The following is a 23,316-nucleotide window of genomic DNA, read 5'->3' as shown; positions in this document are numbered from 1 at the left end:
TTGTTTTTAATCTTATCCCTTTTTGAATGCTCTCGGGAAAAAGAAATAATATGAGATGATCAAACTTATCTGGTTAAAAATTATTCATTTTCTAGATGAAATCAACTGAACTGGCAATTATTCATTATGATTTTCAGTTCTGTCTCAGAATCCAACTAGCTGTGTCACCTTGAAAATTTTAATTGAGCTTCCTAGTGCTAAATTTCTCATCTCTAAAAATGTCAAAGTTGGGTTAGTTGTTATCTCAGATAACAACCAGGAGATTTTATTAGTTCCATTGCCAGGTACTTTGATGGTAACTTCATGAAAGAAGTCAAATTGGAACTCCTTAATTACACAGGAAAATAAAGAATATATATATACATGTATATATACATGTATATATATATATGTGTGTGTGCATATATATGTGTGTAGTTGTATTTATTTCCCTAATAAAATAACATTAACTAAAGTATTTATTTCAGTTTATAGCATCATTTTATCATGCTTTCAATGCACCAAGAATATAGAATAAATAGGAAAGCAAATTACCCATTACTAAAAGAGACAAAGCAAAATCTTGCCCAAGACACATTGCTGTAACTATGCTCTAACTATTGCTCTAACTAATGACAGTATAGGTGTAAGGCAAGAATATAAATTCAAATGTCTTACTTATGTAGTTCTATAACAGAACTATATGTACCGTTTATGAGCCTATATTTCCTTAACAGGAAAATGGGACAAATATCCACACTTCATATTGGGAAAATGGGAAAAATATCCACACCTCATAAATGACATCATGTTTATGGCTAACTTCACTCAGTTCATAATGGTGCTAAAAAGACTAGATAACACAAAAAACAATTTAATGTAGATATTTGACCAGAAAAGTTAAAGTACATTGAAGAAAACATGGATAAAATGCTCCAATATTTCAAAGGCATCTTCAATGATCTGATATCAGGGGCAAATGCAATAAAATAAAAATAAACAAATGGGGTTACATCAAATTAAAGAGCTCCTGCTGGGGGGCCGAAGAGATAGCATGGAGGTAAGGCATTTGCCTTTCATGCAAAGGTCATTGGTTCAAATCCCGGCATTCCATATGGTCCCCCAGTCTGCCAGGAGCGATTTCTGAGTATGGAGCCAGGAGTAACCCCTGAGCACTGCCAAGTGTGACCCAAAAACCAAAAACCAAAAAAAAAAAAAAAAAAGCTTCTGCAAGACAAAGGAACACAGGATAAAATTAAAAGACAGTTACCTTGATGAAAAAAATTGCATTAAAACACTTCAGATAAGAACTTAATATCCTGGACATATAAAATATAACAAAGAATAACTAAAATTTTCAAAAATCCAGTCCAAAAATGAGGAGAGAGCACCCAGAGTGATGACACAGCAGTAGGGCATTTGCCTTACATGAGGCTAACCCAGGACACACCACAGCTACATTTCCTGGCATCCTATATGATCCTCCAAGCTAGGAGCAATGTCTGAGTGTATAACCAGGAGTAATCCCTGAGTATCACCGGATGTGGTCCCCCTCCCCCAAGAAAATGAGGAGAGAAAATGAAAAGACACCTATCAGAGGTAGACAAGTGGATAGCCAATAGGCACATAAAAAAAGTACTCATCATCACTTATAATTATGAATCTCCAAATCAAAACAATTAGATATCATCAACACTTGTGAGAATAGTACATATCAAAAATAGTAAGAACAATTCGTGCTCATGGTGATGTGGTAAAAATGGAACTTTCATCCATTGCCAATGGGAATATTTTCTGGTTCAAATCCTGTGAAAAATGGTAATGGAGAGTTCTCAGTAAACTTAGAATTCAATTGTCATATGATGCAGAGATTCCACTTTTGGGTGGAATCTTCAGGCTTTAAAAACATTTAAAAGGATGCATGTACACCATTATTTGTTGATACATAGAGTATAATAACTAATATAGGAAATCAATCTAGGTATTCAATGATATATATATATATAGATAATATATATATATCCAATGGAATCCATACAGTTACAAGGAATCTCACTTAGATGTGAGATCATCAATATAAAATAATTGTGTTCGAAAATGTAATGTGGTAAAGAGGGAATGCCTACATCATCCCAGAACCTAAAAAGGAAAAGAAGTCAAAGCAGAAAGAAAGAAGATGAGAAATGGGGGAATAGAATTCTGGGTGTCAGTTCTATTGAGGATGTGAGTGAGTACTATAGCTATATATTCAAAACACAGGCTCAACAATACTGAAAATATGAATTCTAAGCTGAAACCAGAGGAAAACACAGAACTTTAAGGTGCCTGTCAAAATGTCAGCCAGGGGGTGAAGAAAGTTGGTTTGGGGGAGGGGGATGAAGGAGTATAAGAACACTGGTGATGGGAATTAACTGGTAATGGATTGGTGTTGAAATATTATATTTTTAAATCTCAAGTATCAATAACTTTGCAAACCACAAAGAATAAAAACATAAAAAATAAAATAAAGCTATAACTATTGTGTCTGGAAGTTTGGAGAATAAAAGTGAGGATGTTCATCCAATCTTATCCTTTGTCCTAAATTACAAAAGGCAGCTCTTCAAATACTTTGGCAGAGATGCTGACTCACTTTTTAACCTAGAATGACTAGGTTGACCTAGACATTCCACACTAGGACTCAGATACAGTTATTATTAAAAAATAAAAAACCTCTTTTGTTACAAAATACATGATGTTTGTCCTTATATCAGTGTTTTTGTGTGCAATCTAAAGGAGAAAGGGAAAACATGTTTGTTAAGAGAAAAGGAAATTGAGATAGAGGGTTTTGCTTTGTTTTGTTTTCATTCCAATAGAGTAGTACTTGCTTTTATTTTTACCATTGAACAAGAATAAGTAAATTGAGACTGTTGAGATGGTATAGTGGGATAGGGGCTTGTCTTACATAATACAATCCAGGTTTAATTCCCAGGATTCTATATGGTCCTCCAGACAAGTGATCTTTCAGCATAAAGCCAGGAATAAACCCAGAGCAGTGTTGTGTGGAAAAACAAATGAATAAATAAATAAATCATAAAATAACCAAATTGCCAGTAAAATTACCCAAAATTTGCAATAAAGAAGTGATAGTTTATATAGAGTCCCAGAAAATATGATTTACCAAATGTGAAAGAGGGCCTATTAGTGTCGTTAGTACTTTAGTATTGGTTAGGCATCTTTCCCAAAGCAGGTAGGCTCACAAGCACTCCACCTTCATAAAATTGAACATACAAGTCTAGGAGTGTATTCTTCAGTTCCCCAACTTGATAGTCCCTTAAAGACAGCTCTAGGTGTCAGTACTCCCAACAGTCATTAAATGGGAGCAAGCACTGAAGGTTAAGGAAACAAAGAATGAAAAGGAAGAAGAATCATCAAGGAGTTAAAACCTGATTACAATGAAAACATCTTTTGAAGCTACTGTTATTCTGTTGTATAAAAAACATCTGTTCGCAAATTGTTTTCTATTACTTACTACTCCCTTAGATTTTTATGAATATAATCACTCAGTCCCCACGATTTAGGATGGCATTAGTATGATGAGGAATACTTCCATTATTTTTAGACATGGAGTTGCTAAGAGCACAGGGAACATTGCCTTCCAAACTGTTGAATGCAATCTCCACCCTGGTATAGTGATTGTTCTGTAGCAACAATTTACCTTCCAACTCTGCAAAGTTTCTTTGACATGGGAGTGTGATGTGCATTGAAGAAAGGGCAATGAAGATAATAGGGAAGATGTTTCAAGATTTGAACTTGAGGCTAATGCTGAGAGCAGAGTTAATTGATGACTCCACATTAGAAGAACATAGAGCCTGACTAAGGGCTGGGGAAAGTATTCTGTAGTCAGAGACATTTTCTATGGCTGAAAGGGCCATAGAATTGATCTCTGAGGAAATTTTCAGTCTGTAGTTTGTAGATAAGAACATGTTTGTAGATAAGGAAGTGCTACCTACCATACATTGGTGAGTAATATAAATGCTGCATTTTTCTTCCCTATCCTTGCTCATGAGTGAAGAAATATCTTTAGCTTTATTAGGCCTTTTAATTTAACCAATACCCTGACCTATATGCATGGTAGGTTCTCTTAAATATTCAAACTACCCCAACCTGGAAAAGCAGGAATTAAAAGAGGCTACCAATGTTTTTGTTCATGAACTACTTGAATCTCTATCTACTGAGATTAGAGCCAATAAATCTAGTACATCCACTGGCATAGGAACCACCAGGTCTGCCATTTTGGATGGGAGGCTGGACAGCATTCAGGCAAACTGAATAAGCAAATTTTTCTCAGTGATAGGGAAATTCTTGCTTAATGTAACCTTTTCTGTGATTAAAGTATTCACTCTTGAGAAGTTAATAAAAGTCAAATGACCTAAGTAAAAACTATAAATGAAAGGTTCCCTTTTCTTCCTCTTCCTTTCTCTTTTAACTTCCATTCTCTGTAGTTCTTTCTTCTCAAATAGGCCAAGTTCAGAGAAGACAACTTGAGATGGAATTATGAAACTGATATTCTGTGAAATCTGCTACACAGCAGAACATTTAATGTTCCATGAACATTTAAGTGTTTGAATGCATGATTGACATAAAGTGTTTCTCCTGTCAGTGGTCATATCTGGGCCCTCTTCATATGTGTCCCATGATAAGAAAGATGTCAAATTTTCAAAAGCTAAAATATAAACAAATAAAATGTGGAGTGACTTCTCTGGATAACTCTAGTAAATAACAGCTCTTTTGCCCCATAGCTCATCCCCACAATTTCCAATTCATTCTGGTGGAAACCACTTACTCTTTTCGGTGAGCAAATGCTTCTTTATTTTAGGCTGTGTCATGAAGCCTGGATCCTCGTTTGCTCCTCCTCTTCCTCACCTGGAGATCTCACCTATCAAGTGGGAACACCAGACCTGACAGGTACACTCCCTCTGCAGCTGCTGTAGTGCTAAAGCAAAGATTTGAAAGTGATTTTCAAAGTTTGAAATGTACAAATTCAGAAGCCCGCAGGAGTATATTTTTGAGTTTCAGTGCAAAGAGGTTATAATAGTAAAACATCTCCTTTCTTGTAACAGCCCAAATAAACAAATATGACTGATATTATTTCAATTGAGTGGATCTGCATTGCATCAATGTGTCAGGAAGCTAAACAATATATCTATTAAAACTCATTTAAAAATTGGAATCTATACACTGAGTTTTTATTTATAGCTCAAATTCAGTGAGTTGTCATCGATCTTTTAATAAGAAAGAAGATTTTGAGAGAAGCAAGAGTATGACGCTGAGTCAAACCAAATTGATTCCAGCTTTCTTAATTTGTTCACTTCCTCTTGGTTGTCTATTGCTTCTACTGTTTATCACAACTGGTGTTGTTCAGGGTTCAGGATGTTATTTCCACATGAACCATTCTTTGGTGATAGACTATGGAAGTTGAAGAGACAATCCTAGCAATCCAAAGTCAATAGAGAACATTGGGCAAAAGTTTAGATTCAACCATGGAAGTTAATATACAATCAAAATGGTAGCACTTTATTATCTGTGTGGATAGGGTCAAAGATAAAAACACCAAAAATATATTAAGCCAGTCCATCATCTGGGCAGTAGCTGTCTCTTTAGTCAGTTCTTAGAACCTTTCTTCTATCCTACTTAGATAAAAAGGCAAAAACTAGAGTACACAATAGAAGTTCCCAATGCTTTTTAATCTGAAAATCTGGAACATCCTTTCTGACATATATTTGAAACCTGAGGTTTCTTCTTCATATGTAAGGGAGATGCAATAAAATAATGTATTTTTAGTGTGCCCTTTAAGGACTCAAAACATTCTATATGAAATTATTAAATGAAGTGCTTGACACAGTAAATCCCAAAGTCATAATTTCTCTTTTGTAAGGGTGTTTTTTTTTCTGTACCCTAGATGATCATTTGGGGCTTTTAGACTATACTCAGTAGTGCATAGTATTAATTTATTTTGTATTAAACCATCTCTATCCCCAAAATAACTCCCACTTAACTGTGATGTATAAACTGTCATTTTACTTACTGGGAGGTTTGGAGAAGGTATGGTCACTCCTAGTGGAACTAGATGGTTCTGACCATTCCTTGTAATATTCATGTTATTTCCACATGAACCATTCTTTGGTGATAGACTATGGAAGGCGAAAAGATAATCCTAGCAATCCAAAATCAGTAGAGAATACTGCACAGGAACTAAGGTATATGCTCTATCTCTGAACTCACATCTCAGCCCATAATGTTTTAAATATGCTGTTCAATTTGATTTGCTAGTAATTTGTTACATATTTTTGCATCTGTGTTAGTAAAGGATATTGCTGTATAGTTTTCTTTATTGTAAAATACTTCAATACCTTGATAACTGCTTTCGTTGTCAGAGTAACATTGTTTTTACAGCATGAATTAAGAAGTATTCTCCAGACCAGGAAGTAGTAGTACAGCAGATAAGGCTCTTGCCTTGCACACTGCTGACATAATTTGTACCACATACTCTGAGCACTGCTAAAACTGATACTTGAGCTCAGAGCCAGAAGTAAACCCTGAGCACAGCAAGGTGTAGTTCAAAAACAAAAAAGAAGTGTTCTAAGTTTTTTTTTGAGAGCTAAAAATTTGTATAAATTAAAAATAATATGGGTAGAATTTTGTAGTGAAATCAATTGAAAAAAATTTATGATTTTGGTGGTTCCCGGGTTTTGATTACTGATTCAATTTCCTTCCTTGTGGAGCTGTTTCATATTTTCTATTTTCTTATGATTTATACGTGATTTTGGTATAGTTATTTTGAGGAAATTATCCATTTTTAGGCTAGTTTGTTGGCATAAAAATATTCAAAGCACTTTTTATTTTGAAAGAAGTATCTTTTACTTCTTTAATGTTAATAGAAAGTCCCTGATATTATTTCTAATTTATTTTAATTGAGCTTTCTCACCCTTTTATTCCAAATCAATCTAGATATGTTTGTCAATTTTTATCATTTGTCTCAAAAATAACTTTGGTTTGTTAGTTCCTCTATTTTTAATTCTGTCTTTTAGTTTTTCTCTGCTCTCATTTTTAATTGCTTTGTCACACCACCAGTTTCCCCAGTTTATCTCCCACCTTCCCACCTGCCTACTATGGGGCAGATATATTTCTTCTTCTCTCTCCTCTCTCTCTCATTCACTCACTCACTCACTCACTCACTCATTTCCTTTCTTTAATCCTTCATTTTAGACACTGTAATTTGCAATATTGTTATCGAGGGGTATCATGCCTATAATTTTATCACCTTTCAGCACACAATTCTTGTCCAGAGTGATCATGTCCAACTATCTTTATTGTATCATTTCTTTGCCCTAATAGCACTGCTACACTATTTGTAAAAAGCTTCCTACTATAGACTTATCCTCCTGATCTTCATTCCTATTACCTCTGGATATTGTTATCACATTATCTTCTTTTTTTATATCCCACAAATAAGTAAAATCATTTTATGTCTATATTTCTCCATCAGACATTTTGCTCAACATAATATCTCTATGTCCATCCATGTATAAGCCAATTCTATGAGTTTATTTTTCCTAACAGTTGTATAGTGTTCTATTGTCTAGATATTTGGATTGTTTCCAGATTTTGACTATTGTGAATAGTGCTGCAATGAATATAGGGATACCGAGGGCATTTCTACATTGTCTTTTTAGGTCAGATGCGTGGAAGGCAAACATCTTACCACTGCGCCACTGCTCTGGTCTCGATTTCTTATTCATTTCTTTTTGTATATGTTTGAAAGATGTTACCACATTGATTGCCTTTAATCTCCTAAAGTTATAACAGTCTTCTCAGATTATTTTTTGTTTTGTTTTAGGATCACACCCGGCAGTACTCACGAGTTACTCTTGGCAGACTTGGGGGACCATATGGGATGCCAGGATTCGAACCACTGACCTTGTGCATGCAAAGCAAATGCCTTACCTCCATGCTATCACTCCAGCCCTCTTCTCAGACTTGATAGCAATTTAACTTCAATTTCATAAAGTTTCTGATACTATGCAACTCTATCCCCTCTGTTGTTTTATAAAAATTAAATCATTATATATTATATATAATTTACATACATTTTAATTAATATTATGCATGTATAGTGTATTTCTCCTGGAGTAGAGCTCAAATACGTCTTATTCTTTGTAGACACTAGGTTGAAGTATTTCTCCATCATGTAGGTATCGTCATCAAACCTAGGAATCAGCTTTAAGTGATGCCTTATGGTCGTATCAGGACTTTTTTTGGACACAGGTCTTTTGTAATTTTCCCTGAATATTTCTAGAATCTCCATATAAACAATGTTTTGAATATTGAATTTCCCGAAGAGTTTCATCCCAGATTTCAATACTTAAGATAGCCAATTGTATGTCTCTAATGAGAATCTAGTTCCAGATGTCTGAGTGTGTTTGTAATCCCCTGTAGTTTTTCTGAGTAAGGATCATATTTTCCTGCCTATATTTTGAGCCAATATGTTTCTTCAGATATTTTCTGTTAGGTTAAAAGCAATTATTTGTGATCAAGGCCTGCTTTTAGTTCCAGATTTCAAAAGTAGAACTGCAAATAGAGTTGCGACCATGCAAGACCAAAACTGTTGCCACTTGAACAAAGTTAGTTAGTTTGTTTGAAAATTATTACATGGAAAAACATGAGCTGGGAGTTTTCTTTGAGTTCTTTGAGCATCTTCCATATTGCTTGTCTAAAGTCCTTATCTGAGAGGTTGATTAGTTGGTTGGTCATTATCTGGTCATCAGAATTGTCATCTTCATTCTCTATCTGATGCTGGCCTGCATTGTTTCCCCATTGTCACACTTGTATTGTGGGTTTTTCTACGTTTTGTGATGGTATTCATTGGCTAAGTGATGTACGCAGCCACACTCCTCTGGCTCCACACTTTCTGGGTGGGTTGACTTGCCTCCAAGGGAGGAGAGTCCTCCTTGGATGAAGCTTCTTTACAGGATCAAATCTTGGGCCTGATCACGCAGCAGAGAAGACAGTCTGGAGAGAAAGGCTGGGCTTCAGTGATCCAGCACAGTTCTTAGTGTGATTTTTTTCTTCTTGTTGTGATAGTGCTCTTTCGTTAGAAAGAGCGCACAGCCGCGTAGCAAGCGGAGTGGCTGTGCTCTTCTGGAGCGTCTTTTCGGCCCACTTTCAAGAGTTTCACACGACAGGACAGGAGACAGACACACACAGGCAGCACTCACAATTTTTCACAGTCGGGCACCACGGGCAGGCATAGTTTCATAGATTTTCCCAGCCTGACGTCACAAACAGGGGACCTGGCTTCTGCAAAGTACTGCTTATAGCCGGTTTTCAGCTGGGAGTTTTCTTTTCAATCATTTTGCTAATTCCCACCATCATTACATTTTGCCACATACCAAAAACTGCACTGAGTTGCTTATTTATTTGTTTGTTTTGCTCTGCATATCACTCTCACCCTTCTCTATCCCAATCTGTGTTTCATAGGCTAATCTGTACAAGCTACATTAATGGGTTTCCAATTACAGTTGGAGAAGAGTGAAGAGTCTGTGCATTCAATTTTCTTGTTCTGATTTTTTAGGTTGACTGCATCTTTTGCTCAAATGTCACATCTGTTCTCCAATCACTATTGATACCTGCACAAAGATCTGGAATTAGCACCTATGCCTTCAGACTGGGTGTAATAAAGAATATATTCACCATCATTAACTCATAAAATTACAGTTCTAACATCCAAATATATTTTGTACATGTCCCTAATCTTTTACACCTATAATAAATCACTCTTTTATTAACACCCCTCACTTACTCAGTTTGAGAATGCCATCTGTTTCCTGAAAACTCCAATTGATACACTGCAATGTGTGGCTGCTGTTTCTCTTTAAAAGAAATTTTTTTCTAATTTTCGAGAAATGTACAAATGTATTAGAATATTCTGGAGACTGCTTTGAGCCAAATGATAAGAATTCACTTTACTAAACACATTTGTAATGATTACCAGTATGCTACTCACTTTGGTTTATAAAATGTCTTTAAACATGTAGCCTTGGCCCATAATCTGAAATATGAAAAAATATATGCCTCTATTTCCACAAGAAAAATTAATTAAAATACAAGAACTCACCCTTCCTAGACCATCAAAGAGAAGGAACAAAACCCCATGACATTGAGATCACCATAACAATGACATTACATTATCTCAATAACTGATATTGTTGTGCCTTCCTGCAAATTGAGATGAATGTTCAGGTACAACTAGAAAGGAAGATAGCTAGGGTTGTTCATATCTATGTGTCTGGGAGGAATAAAGGATGTCTTTGAGGTGAGATCATGTTAACTGCATTTTCTCTAATTCATCATTCTCAGTGTCTATCTTCTTCCAAGCACACATTTGATGAGACCAAGTTCTTTTCCAGACCTCAAGTGGCTGCCTTTGGACACAAGACAGGAATGACAAACACTTGCATGTGGGTGGTCACTACACTTCCCACCTCCCTTGGAAGTTTGTCCACTTATGTGTTTTTATTATTAGAACAATTCTATTAAAGAAATCCATGTAGTCAATACATGTGTTACTTTTCATTATTGGTAAGCATATGTTCTAACTCTGTCTTTTGTAATAATATATGCTCTAGATGGCACGTGTTTTATATGTATGCTTAATATGTGTGTTTTATATGTATGCTGCCCTGGGTTTGATTTCCAGAAAAAAATATTATATATATTTCAATTGAAAAGTATAGCAATCTTTCATTATAAAAATCTTTGGATTCAAAACCTTTTCTTTGGTATGTTGTTCTATCTATAACTTTAACTTTTTCCTGTGCATAGCAAATATATGCTTAAAATATTTATCAGCCAAGTAGTTATAAATTTGTATCAATTAAATTCCTATTTAACACATTTTCACAATTTAAATATGAACCAACGGGGCTAAGATTATTTTAGTAGCACTATATATTTGTAAACTAATATGTTATTTTACCTTCGTTTTCTTTTTGTTTTTCATATGTAGTTAAAGAGTAGAAAATATATTTGGACAAAAGCTGGTAAGTTGTCCTTCTAAAACAGGGGTCTCAAATTAAATTTACCTGGGGGCCACAGGAGGCAAAGTTGGGGTGAGGCAGGGCCGCACAAGGGATTTCACACAAAAAAGTCCTCAAACGTCATTATTAACAGTTTTAATTATTTCTTCTGAACATGAATAGAACATTGAGTGAAGATCACGAACAGTTCTTCTGAATATGGCATCTTTTGCCTATTCCTTGCTGACAGAGACTTGACAGCGCTTCTTCTCACAAATCTGAAACACATTTGGCTTTAGAGAGGAAGCAGTTGAGACCCTCAGTATGGCTCGAAGATGATCATCATTAAGTCTAGACCTGTACTTTGACTTATTGAAGTTCAATGTGGGAATAACTTTTAACACAAATATGTGCTCCCAAAAAGGCACATGGTGTGCTTGAACATTCGGGAAAGCTCAGGGAAGCTGAGGGGCAAGTCTCTCAAAAATTGCACATGCATGTCTGCTTTTCCACTAATCTCTCTGAACTTGGCTTTGAGATCAGAGTTGCATTGTAGGTCAATGAGCTCCATTTGAAGCACAGGAGGGGCATCTTGCACATCAAAGGAAAAGGGGTCCACAAAAATTTGGAAAGTGACTCTGTGCTCTTTGAAGTCTGCAAATCTGTGATCAAATTCCTTCTCTAGCTTAAAAATAGCATCAACATATTTCTCACCACTGAATGGCATGCCTGCATCCACAAGTTCCTTGCATGCTGGGAAATGGCAAAGGTTTGTCTGAGAGAGCTGGGATTTCCATAACACAAGTTTTGTGGAAAATGCTCTCACGTTGTCATAGGCAGTACTGATAAGCTGTCCCGGGCCTTGTCACATCTTACTTAGTACATTCAGCTTATGTGTGATGTCAACAAGAAAAGCTAAGTCCATGAGCCAATTGTGATCACTCAACTCAGAAAAAGCATCCCCATCCTTCTCCATGAAGGCTTTCACTTCTCTCAACTCAAAAAATCTTTTCAGGACATTTCCCCTGCTGAGCCAATGTACCTCGGTGAAATAGAGCACATCTCCATATTCTGACTCCATTTCCTCTAAAAAAGCATGGAACCTCCTGTGTTTTAAGCTCCTGGATCTGATTTGATTGATGCATTTCACAATGACAGACATCACATTGTGACATGGCAGGCATTTATTCAAAGGGCCTGCTGATGGATAATGCAGTGAAGAGCAATGGCCTTCTCTACACCTTCCTCTTCAAGCTTTTTTTTTTTTGAACAAGTGCCACCAGTCCATTTTTTCTCCCTGTCATCGATGGCACTCCATCAGTTATTATTCCAACAAACCTCTTTCATGGCAAACCTGCATTCTCAATGGCATCTCACAGATGCCGAAATATCTCATTAGCGGTGGTCTGGCCATGCATTGGAATTATTGTGAACAGCTCCTCTGTCTATTCAAAATTGCAATCAACACCACGGACATAAATTGTGAGCTGTGCAGTGTCTGTTATATCTGTGCCCTCGTCAAGAGCAACTGAGTATGCATCAAAACATTTGGCTTTCTCACACAGTTGATCATAAATGTCACTTGACAGGTCAGAAATTTTCCAGACAGATAATACTTGCAACCTGTAACATGCATTTTTTAACAAACTCTTCCTCTGTGAATGGTTTCCCTGCCTTAGCAATCATCTCACTAACCATGTAACTAGCTTCAACTGATGCAACATTCTCTTTGGTTGCTTTCTTGAAGAAATCTTGTTGCCTCATTAGACATGCTTTAAGACTGGCAACCCACTTGGCTCTCTCATTTCCTTCATATTTTGCACATTCCTCAGCATGTTTAGTTGAATAATGATGTTTCAAGTTGTATTCCTTGTGCACTGCAACTTTCTCTGAGCAAATAAAACATGTGGGGATGCCCCTGTGCTCAACAAAGAAATATTGCATCTCCCACTTTTCCTGAAATTGTCTGTGCTCATCATTAATCTTTCTCTTAACTGCAGGCTTTGATGAGGTCATGATGACGGTATGAAAAAATATAATTCTGTAATAAACTTCTCTCCCTTCTCTCACTTAGGCCTCCAATAATGCAAGGGACAGCAGGCAGGAGCAGCGAAAATGATGTCTACACTAGGCACAAAGTATTCGCGATTATTCGCTTACTGAATATTTGCAATAAAAAATCGCATTAGAAAGAAAAAAATCGCAAAAAATTGCATTAAACATTTGCATACCCCAAAAGGAACTGGTCAGGGTATGCAAATGTTTAATGCGATTTTTTCTTACAAATGTGATTTTTATTGCAATTATTCAGTAAGTGAATAATCACGAATACTGCGATATTTGAAGGCTGGCTGCGGGCCACAAAATGTTGTATGGAGGGCTGCAAATGGCCTGCGGGCTGTGAGTTTGAGACCCCTACTCTAGAATAAGTTTCACATTTGAATTAATGTGCTTTAATTAAGCTTTCTCAAAATGATGTTTTTGTGTCATTTCCCACCTCAAAGCAAAATGGTTACCACATTCACAAGTTAGACTCTGGAATTAAACATGATGTATAATATAAAATACTGATTTATTAGGCTATATAACTGAAATCAATATAAATATAAATGCTATAAATCAATGTATCTTTAATAAAATTTTAAAAATAATTTTACACACAAAATATAACTAGAAAAACTTAATTGTAGCTATAGACATCTTTCTATAAATGTAACGTGATATGCCAAGTTGGAATTCAGATGAAGTTTATTGCACCAATATTGCAATTGCTCTTGACAGGGTTGGGGTGAAGACTGAGGGGAGGATGAAGGTAAAAGTGTGACCACTGTGAGTCCTCCTAGGCAATTCCAGTTTGTAGAGATAGAAGACATGAACACAATAATTATAATTCAATTATTAGCTTTAAGCTTACTCTTCAAAATGAACAGACATTTTCACAAAGAAATACTGATGGCAAAGAGGCACATAAAAATGCTCTGCATCACTAATAATAAGGGAGATGCAAATCAAAACAACAATAAGCTATCATCTCATGCCAAAGAGACTGCATACATCACAAAGAACGAAACAACCATTACTAGCATGGATGCAGGGCAAAAGAAACTTTCATTCAGTGCTGGTGGGAAACCGTCTAGTCCAACCTTTCTGAAAAACCATGGATATTCCTCAAAAAACTAGATACTGAGCTTCCATAGATCCAGCAATAATACTCCTAAGAATATGCCCTAGAAGCACAAACACACAATACAAAAATGCCCTGTGCACTCTCATGTTCATTGCAGCAACAATTCAGATGCCCAACAACAGAAACTGGGGTATAACTGCACAATGGAATACTACACAGCTGTTAGGAAAAATAAATCATGAAATACATAGATGGATATGGAGACTATTATGCTGAGTTACATGAGTCAGAGAGAGATAGACATAAAATAAAAATAAAAGATAATAATACCCAAAGACATTAGAGAGATGGGTCAGAATGACCAGCCCATGATATGAAGCTTACCACAAAGCATGGTGAGCATGGTTAAAGAAATAACTGCACTGACAACTACCATGACAGTGATAATGAGAGAGAGAAACAAAATGCCTGTCTCGAAAACAGGCAGGTGGCTGGGGAGAAGGAAAATAGGGAACATAGTGGGGAAAAGTTACACAGATGAATGTTGGTGTACATTTGATGACTGCAACCCAACTATGAATATTTTTGTAACCATGGTGCTTAAATAAAAATTATGATAAAAATAAACTTACACTTTAGAAAAAGTTTTAAGTGACCCTTAAATGAGCACTGGCTATGTGTTAAACAGTGGGTTTTTTGCCAGTATAATGTTATTTAATTCTTAAGGTGATTCTTTAAAGTAGGTATTAGTAATTCTTCAGAAATAAATAAATCAAATCACATAAGTATAGGCAGTATTATGATATGTATCTAAAAGGAATCAAAAATTAATTATTGCAGTTACATTTTCAGAGAAATAAAATTTTAAAACATAATAATAAACCCAAGGAGACAAAGAACCCTAAGATTATATTGTCAATCCTAGACATTTTACAACATTCCAAATACGTGGTAGTGGTAGTTCACAACCAAGAATTTTTTCTGAATAACTTCTTTACCAAAATCTTCTTTGAAACAAATAAATCCACTAGAAAGTCTTTTACAAATATTTTAAAATCCAACAAAAATAAATTTAGATGTAGCTTAAAATTATGGTTGATTTTGATCTCAGCACAAATAACCCAGGGTGGTATGTGGAAGTGTGGCCAAAAATGATAAGGTTATAAAACACCAACTCTAGATACAGTCACAATGGTGAGATCTTAAGTGCATAATTAAAATAGCTTTATTATTATCATTTTAGCATATTTTGAAATTAGGAACTATAGTTCCTATATATATATATATAGGAACTAGTAAATCATAATATTATTTTTATTAAGAAATTTGATTTCCCTGCAGCATCTAATATAGGACAACTATGCAATCTAATTTAATTTCATCAATAAATTACCATTTCTAAAATTTGAAAAGAAATGCCTCACTCTCTATGAAACTTCTTTTGATTTTATAGATTGCTAAATTCCAGGGAATGTCTTTCACATGTCAGCTACAAAATGATACCGTGCTTGAGTCTTAACTACAACTTTGCTTGAGAGAGCTCAGAAATAGAGAAAGTACTGACCTTAACTTGAGCTCCCAAGAGCTCCCTGCACAAATGTAAAAAAGAATCCATAAAAAATAGGAAATGACTCAAGAATGTTATATCATAGACTTCTTCTATCAAGGAAATGTCAATTTCCCTGCTTGGATCAGAGTTGGAAGACACCAGAGAATATTTGGGAAGAAACATAAAACCAAGGAACTTGACCTGTACATATAAAGGCAATCCTCAGAAACTGGAGTCCAGGATTATAGAATACCCAGAAAGAGTGAACTCAATGAATGAGTATATGCATGTGCTTGGGATATAAGAAGCTGGACTTTTAAGTCCAGATATGTTTGTCCGAAGCATCAGTGTAGCATTACTTGACCAGAAGCCATCTGGCCTCTAGGATATTCCAAGGTGAAAATCATGTAAATCACATCCTTAGCATCAAACCAGGCAGCCCACTAGGCAGGGTCACATGAGGGAAACAAGATTGGAAGAGGGCCTTGATCAGAAATAGATGGAGTAACACTGATCTAATGGGTCACATCTTTTCTGCAGATAGGCAAAGCTATATCAAGTAATGAAAACTTCTTAAAATCTAGGGGGAAATGCCAGCTTTAATCTTGGACCATAATTACTCAGTTTATGTGTGTATAGATGTGGACCAACAGGCAAATATAATAGAATATTGATAGGAAACTTAAATTCAGAAATTCAAATTCTACCATTAACCAACTGTCTAGCATTGAAAAATTTGTATCACTTTTGTCTGCCTCAGTTTTTTAAATCTACAAATAGAAATAATCAAAAAACTCAATTCATAGACTTTTTGTAAGGAAGAGTGTCATAAAAAGAAATAGAGTGCCTAGCATACAATATTTTCTTATTAAATACTGCTATTATAACCAAAGACGTAGATGGCAAGTGATTATTGTCAATCTATTTCCCCTACATTTCCTTCTTATTTTATGATGTTGAAAACATTACCTGGGAAGTCACGATGTCTTGAAATTGTATCAGTTAATGATCTCAATATGAGATCCCTTAGTAATTTCCTCCTTTTATGTTCTTAAAATCCTTTTTTTCTATCCTAGCAGAGCCTTACCAAAATGATCTATGCTTAGTGGGCTAGTATCAGTTTCAGGGTCAGAAAGATGCTCAATTTTTTAAGCATACCAATTGCATGCAGGAGATCAAAGTTCAATGCCCAGTACTCTCTCATCCCTAATATCTTCACTAGAAGTGACCTTGAAGCACAGAGTTGGCTCTAAACGGGAAGAATGTAACATCTTGGATAGCTTCTCAGTGGATCTCCTCACATAATTCTCTTTCATTTTTTAAATATCTTTATTTAAACACCTTTATTACAAATATGATTGTAGTTGGGTTTCAGTCATGCAAAGAACACCACCCTTCACCAGTGCAACATTCCCATCACCTATATCCCAAATCTCCCTCCTCCCCACCACACAGGCGCCTGTACTCTGGACAGGCTTTCTACTTCCTTCAATTATTCACATTGTTATGATAGTTCTCAATGTTGTTATTTCTCTACTGCACTCATCACTCTTTATAGTGAGCTTTATGTAGTGAGCTGTAATTTCCAGCCTTCCTATCTTTTATCTCTAAGAATTATTGCAAAAATGTCTTTTATTTTTCCTTAAAACCCATAGATAAGTGAGACTATTCTGCATCTATCTCTCTCATCTGACTTATTTCACTCAGCATAATAGTTTCCATGTACATCCATGCATAGGAAAATTTCATGACTTCATCTCTCCTGACGGCTGCATAATATTTCATTGTGTATATGTAGCACTTTTTCTTTTATATATATATTTTATTTAAACACATTGATTACATACATGATTGTGTTTGGGTTTCAGTCATGTAAAGAACACCACCCATCACCAGTGCAACATTCCCATCACCAATGTCCCAAATCTCCCTCCCCCCTATCCCTGCCTGTACTCTAGACAGGCTTTCCATTTCCCTCATACATTCTCATTATTAGGACAGTTCAAAATGTAGTTATTTCTCTAACTAAACTCATCACTCTTTGTGGTGAGCTTTCTGAGGTGAGCTGGAACTTCCAGCTCTTTTCTCTTTTGTGTCTGAAAATTATTATTGCAAGAATGTCTTTCATTTTTCTTAAAACCCATAGATGAGTGAGACCATTCTGCGTTTTTCTCTCTCTCTCTGACTTATTTCACTCAGCATAATAGATTCCGTGTACATCCATGTATAGGAAAATTTCATGACTTCATCTCTCCTGACAGCTGCATAATATTCCATTGTGTATATGTACCACAGTTTCTTTAGCCATTCGTCTGTTGAAGGGCATCTTGGTTGTTTCCAGAGTCTTGCTATGGTAAATAGTGATGCAATGAATATAGGTGTAACGAAGGGATTTTTGTATTGTATTTTTGTGTTCCTAGAGTATATTCGTAGGAGTGGTATAGCTGGATCATATGGGAGCTCGATTTCCAGTTTTTGGAGGAATCTCCATATCGCTTTCCATAAAGGTTGAACTAGACGGCATTCCCACCAGCAGTGGATAAGAGTTCCTTTCTCTCCACATCCCCGCCAACACTGTTTATTCTCATTCTTTGTGATGTGGTAGCACTTTTTCTTAAGCCCTTCATCTATTGAAGGGAATCTTGGTTGTTTCCAGAGTCTGGCTATTGTAAATAATGCTGCAATGAATATAGGTGTGAGGAAGAGATTTTTGTACTGTATTTTGTGTTCCTAGTATATATCCCTAGGAGTGGTATAGCGGGATTGTATGGGAGCTCAATTTCCAGGTTTTGGAGAAATCTCCATATCACTTTCCATAAAGGTTGGACTAGATGGCATTCCCACCAGCAGTAGATAAGAGTTCCTTTAAGAATTCCTTTCTCAGGGCCCGGAAGGTGGCGCTACAGGTTAGGTGTCTGCCTTGCAAGCCGATGGACCGCAGTTCGATCCCCCGGTGTCCCATATGGTCCCCCCAAGCCTGGGTGATTACTGAGCGCATAGCCAGGAATAACCCCAGAGCTTCATACGGGTGTGGCCCAAAAACCAAAAAAAAAAAAAAAAAGAATTCCTTTCTCTACACATCCCCACCAGTATTGCTTGTTCTCATTCTTTGAGATGTGTGCCCATCTGTGTGGTGTGAGATGGCACCTCATAGGTGTTTCGCTTTGCATCTCCCTGATGATTATTGATGTGGAGCATTTTTTCTTTTTCTTTTTTTTCAATCTTTTATTTATTGTGAGTTGAGTTCATTACACAGAATTATTTATGGTACATAGTGACAATGAATGAAGGGCATTCCCACCATCAATATTGTCTTCCCTCCACTCCTGTTCCCAGCATGTCTCCCACATATCCCTCCTTTACCCCCCAGAATCCTAGTACAACTGGTCTCCACCTTACAGCTTGTTATAGGTTGGGTATCTATTGTTTGGTGTTCCAGTCTGGTCATTTTTTATTTACACTACATGTTCATATGACTGGTCCTGGTATCATTCTTCCCCCCCCCAATTTATGAGGCTGAATGATTCAAGTTATGCTATTCTGTTGGATATAAAAAGGTTAAGGAAAAGAGAAGAAAAATATTGGTATCAACTACTAAAAAAGAAAAAAATCGCCGAATAATATCCACAAAAGTGAAAAATAAAGAAAAAAGTGGAAGAAAAAAAGAGAAAGAAAATAGTATCAAAAAAACAAACAAAACAAAACAAAACAGAAAAAGTGCTGCAGTGGCAGGGTTTGGTGTTACCCCACCTTTTTTTTTTTTTTTGTATAGGCACAGTAAGTGGGGAAGGAAGGAAATTCCCGTGGCCTAACAGGTTCAGGGTTTCTCCACTCTTGAAGCATATTGTCATGGGAACAACCACTGGCTCCATACCCTCTTATTGCCATATCCCAGGGTATTCTGGTCGTTGTTGTTGGGTTTTTTTGTTTGTTTGTTTGCTTTTGTGGTGTCAGGAACCTTTCCTCTTGCCTGTGGATGAGAAAATAAGGCCACTGTAGCAAGCAATCTTGGTATTTGCGCAGCTCCTAGGACAAAGCCTACAATAGAGTCTTTAAGTTTCTAGAGGTACTGTTCCAACATTGTTGCTGTGTTCAGTTTTCTGTATCATGTGCTCCATGTTTTTGCTCGTTCCCTAAGCCAAAGTCTAGGAAATTATGGTTCCAAAGGTTCTGCTCAGTCTCTGTTGTCAGAATTGGGCCTCTTTTCATGTGCCTTTGGCCATTTGTATTTCTTCTTTGACAAAGTGTCTTCATTTCTTCTCTCCATTTTTTGATGGGATTAGATGTTTTTTTCCTTGTAAAGTTCCGTCAGTGCCTTATATATTTTGGACATTAGCCCCTTAATTCTCTTTCATAGTTGCTGGAAACTAGCTCTTCATATAATTGCTGTAAAGGTTGGGTTGACCAATAGAAGGAGGTGTGAGATGGAGCTATTAGGCGTTCATATGGGCAAGGCTTATCTTTTAGCTTACATGAGAGGCAATCTAGGTAAGAATAAAGTAGAGGCTTAATTCCAAGACTTTAGAAGTTTGCATTTTGTTAAGAGTGTGCATAGCCTAATTAATCAGCTCTGCAGTTTTTCACACAGAGCTTAGGAAAGAGTGCTTAAAAGCCCTAGCACCCAGACCTGTGGGAATTGGCAGAATTTTCTCCGTAAAGCTAATCTGCATCTTGGGACTATTGCAGTTCCTCGGGCTTGCCTATTCATACTCTAACCTCAGTATTTTCTTTTCTGTCCTGCTATTTCTGTCATTGTATCTCCATGCTACCTAGGCATTCGAAAAGTATTCTTTTTTATTTTTTAATTTTTTTAATATTTTTTTAAATTTATTTAAACACCTTAATTATATACATGATTGTGTTTGGGTTTCAGTCATGTAAAGAACACCACCCATCACCAGTGCAACATTCCCATCACCAATGTCCCAAGTCTCCCTTCGCCCCACCCGACCCCGCCTGTACTCTAGACAGGCTCTCCATTTTCCTCATACATTCTCATTATTAGGACAGTTCAAAATGTAGTTATTTCCCTAACGAAACTCATCACTCTTTGTGGTGAGCTTCCTGAGGTGAGCTGGAACTTCCAGCTCTTTTCTCTTTTGTGTCTGAAAATTATTATTACAAGGGTGTCTTTCAATTTTCTTAAAACCCATAGATGAGTGAGACCATTCTGCGTTTTTCTCTCTCTCTCTCTCTGACTTATTTCACTCAGCATAATATTGTGACAAGATTGAACGAAAAGGATTCTTACCTGAGCTGTTAGTTACAGTGTCTTACTCTTCAGTCAGAATATTCACTAGGTGTTTAAAAGTCACCTAGGAGGGGCCGGAGAGATAGTATGGAGGTAAGGCGTTTGCCTCACATGCAGAAGGCCAGTGGTTTGAATCCCAGAGTCCCATATGGTCCCCCCGAGCCTGCCAGGAGCGATTTCTGAGCGTAGAGCCAGGAGCAACCCCTGAGCACTGCTGGGTGTGACCAGAAAACCTCCCTCCTTCCCTCCCTCCCTCCCTCCCTCCCTCCCTCCCTCCCTCCCTCCCTCCCTTCCTTCCTTCCTTCCTTCCTTCCTTCCTTCCTTCCTTCCTTCCTTCCTTCCTTCCTTCCTTCCTTCCTTCCTTCCTGCCTTCCTGCCTTCCTTCTTTTCTTCTTTCCTACCTTCTATTCACTGGTACTAAATCATTTTAATTATCTGTTTTTGATTTAGCTCTTAAAGTCAAACTTGACAGAAAATAGTGTTAGTCGCTCTTATCTGGAAACACATCCATAGATGTGTTAAATAAATGCACTCAAGCTAATTAGAAAAATTGTGAAATGATTTGGACTCAAATAAGTTTAAACTCATGATATCACCTAAGGAAATGAAAAAACATTGAGTGAACAGAAAGAATCAGATGTATTTGTTGGGTCCCTTATTTATTTTGTCAATCTTCTCACCTGTATACCATATACTCTGGGAGATGAGAGAAATGTAGAAAATATATTTTGGTGAGCAGTACTCTTGATACAACTATCACTTTGGATTTTGGACTTGCGTCAATGGATTCTCCTTGCATTATTACCACTTTCAGGCATCTGGTTATGATAGGAAATGTTGGGCATCAGGTTAGCATTTCCTCAGGAAGAACTCCAGTGACTCATCTTCTTTCAGGAGAATTTTCATGACATCAGCTTTCCAAGAAGCTACTTTACTATCTAAATTTTTACTATTCAAGAGAGTATTGGAGCTTAGCACCACCATAGACTACACTTAATGTACTTATATTTTATCAAAGGAACATTTGAACCAGAAACGACTTGTGACCCCTGGAAACTCCGAAAAGTGGCTTAGCATTTTAGAAATCTCTGTGCTTATAGGAGGTCTGGAAAACAAAACAGATGATTATTTATGTCAAAATATAGTCCTTTGTACTCTTTTCTAATCAATGCCTCAGAGTCAAAGCAATCAATGCCCTGAGTATCTAGATATATAATCTGTTTGATTGATTTTATGGTTGAATTCTGATTTTTTTGAATTTGTATATATGATACTCAAACACAATGCCTTTACAAGTATTTTCAAGTTCTCATATTTTAATTTTACCATCAGTATATTTTTTCAGTGAAGTTTAATGTCTTCTAGCCTGAGGCTCATGGGTGCGTGTTCATATCTGGAATGGAACCCATAATATTTACTTTTAACACTCATAAAAATACCATGTCTGCCAAAAGCTGCTAGCTGCAGGAAAATGATAAAACACAAAAATATTTAATAGCCAGTGGGAATTCCCTTACATAGTAAATCAAAGGCTCTGTCAGAGGACCTTTTGTGACCTTACAGGGCTGGCTCAGTAAGCCATTCTAAAAAAGCTGAGGGGGGCCTACTGAGGCCACTCTGGTCAGGGCGCCATTGTGTCCTCCAGAAAACCCAATACTAAATATATTCAGTTGTCCTCCGTTGTCAAGGAACTCACAGGAAAGTAGGTGGAGGCTCCTTGTTGCTTTTCCATTAAGTTCTTTGTCCTCTCTTACTCCCTGCCCACAAGACTCACTCTGTATCTCTAAAAGGAACACCATAGAGGACTCCTATTTTCTTTTTCCTTTCTTTCCTTTTCCTCATCTTTTCTTCTTGCTCTTTTCTTTTTTCTTTTCCTTTATCTTTTTCTTTTTTCTCTTTTCTTTCTCTTTTCTTTTTTCTTCTTTCTCCCTTTTCTCTTTTTCTCGTTCCTTTCTTCCTTCCCCTTTATCTCTTTCTTTTCTTTTCCTCTTATCTTTTCTGGCTCTTTTTTTCTTTCTTTTCTTTCTTTTTTTCTTTCTCTTCTTCCTTTTGTTCTTCTTTCTCTCTATCTCTCTCATTCTCCCTTCCTTTGTTCTCTCTCTTTCATCTTTCTTCCTTCCTTTTCTTTCTTTCTTTCTTTCCTTCTTCCTTCCTTCCTTTCTTTCTTTCTTTTTCTTTCCTTCCTTCCTTCCTTCTTTCTTTCTTTCCTTCCTTCCTTCCTTCCTTCCTTCCTTCCTTCCTTCCTTCCTTCCTTCCTTCCTTCCTTCCTTCCTTCCTTCCTTCCTTCCTTCCTTCTTCCTTCCTTCTTCCTTTCTTCTTTCTTCCTTCCTTCTTTCTTCTTTCTTTCTTTCTTTCT

Source organism: Suncus etruscus, chromosome 8, assembly GCF_024139225.1.
Source record: "Suncus etruscus isolate mSunEtr1 chromosome 8, mSunEtr1.pri.cur, whole genome shotgun sequence".
In the NCBI taxonomy this organism is placed as follows: domain Eukaryota; kingdom Metazoa; phylum Chordata; class Mammalia; order Eulipotyphla; family Soricidae; genus Suncus; species Suncus etruscus.
Note: the sequence above shows the minus strand (reverse complement) of the source record.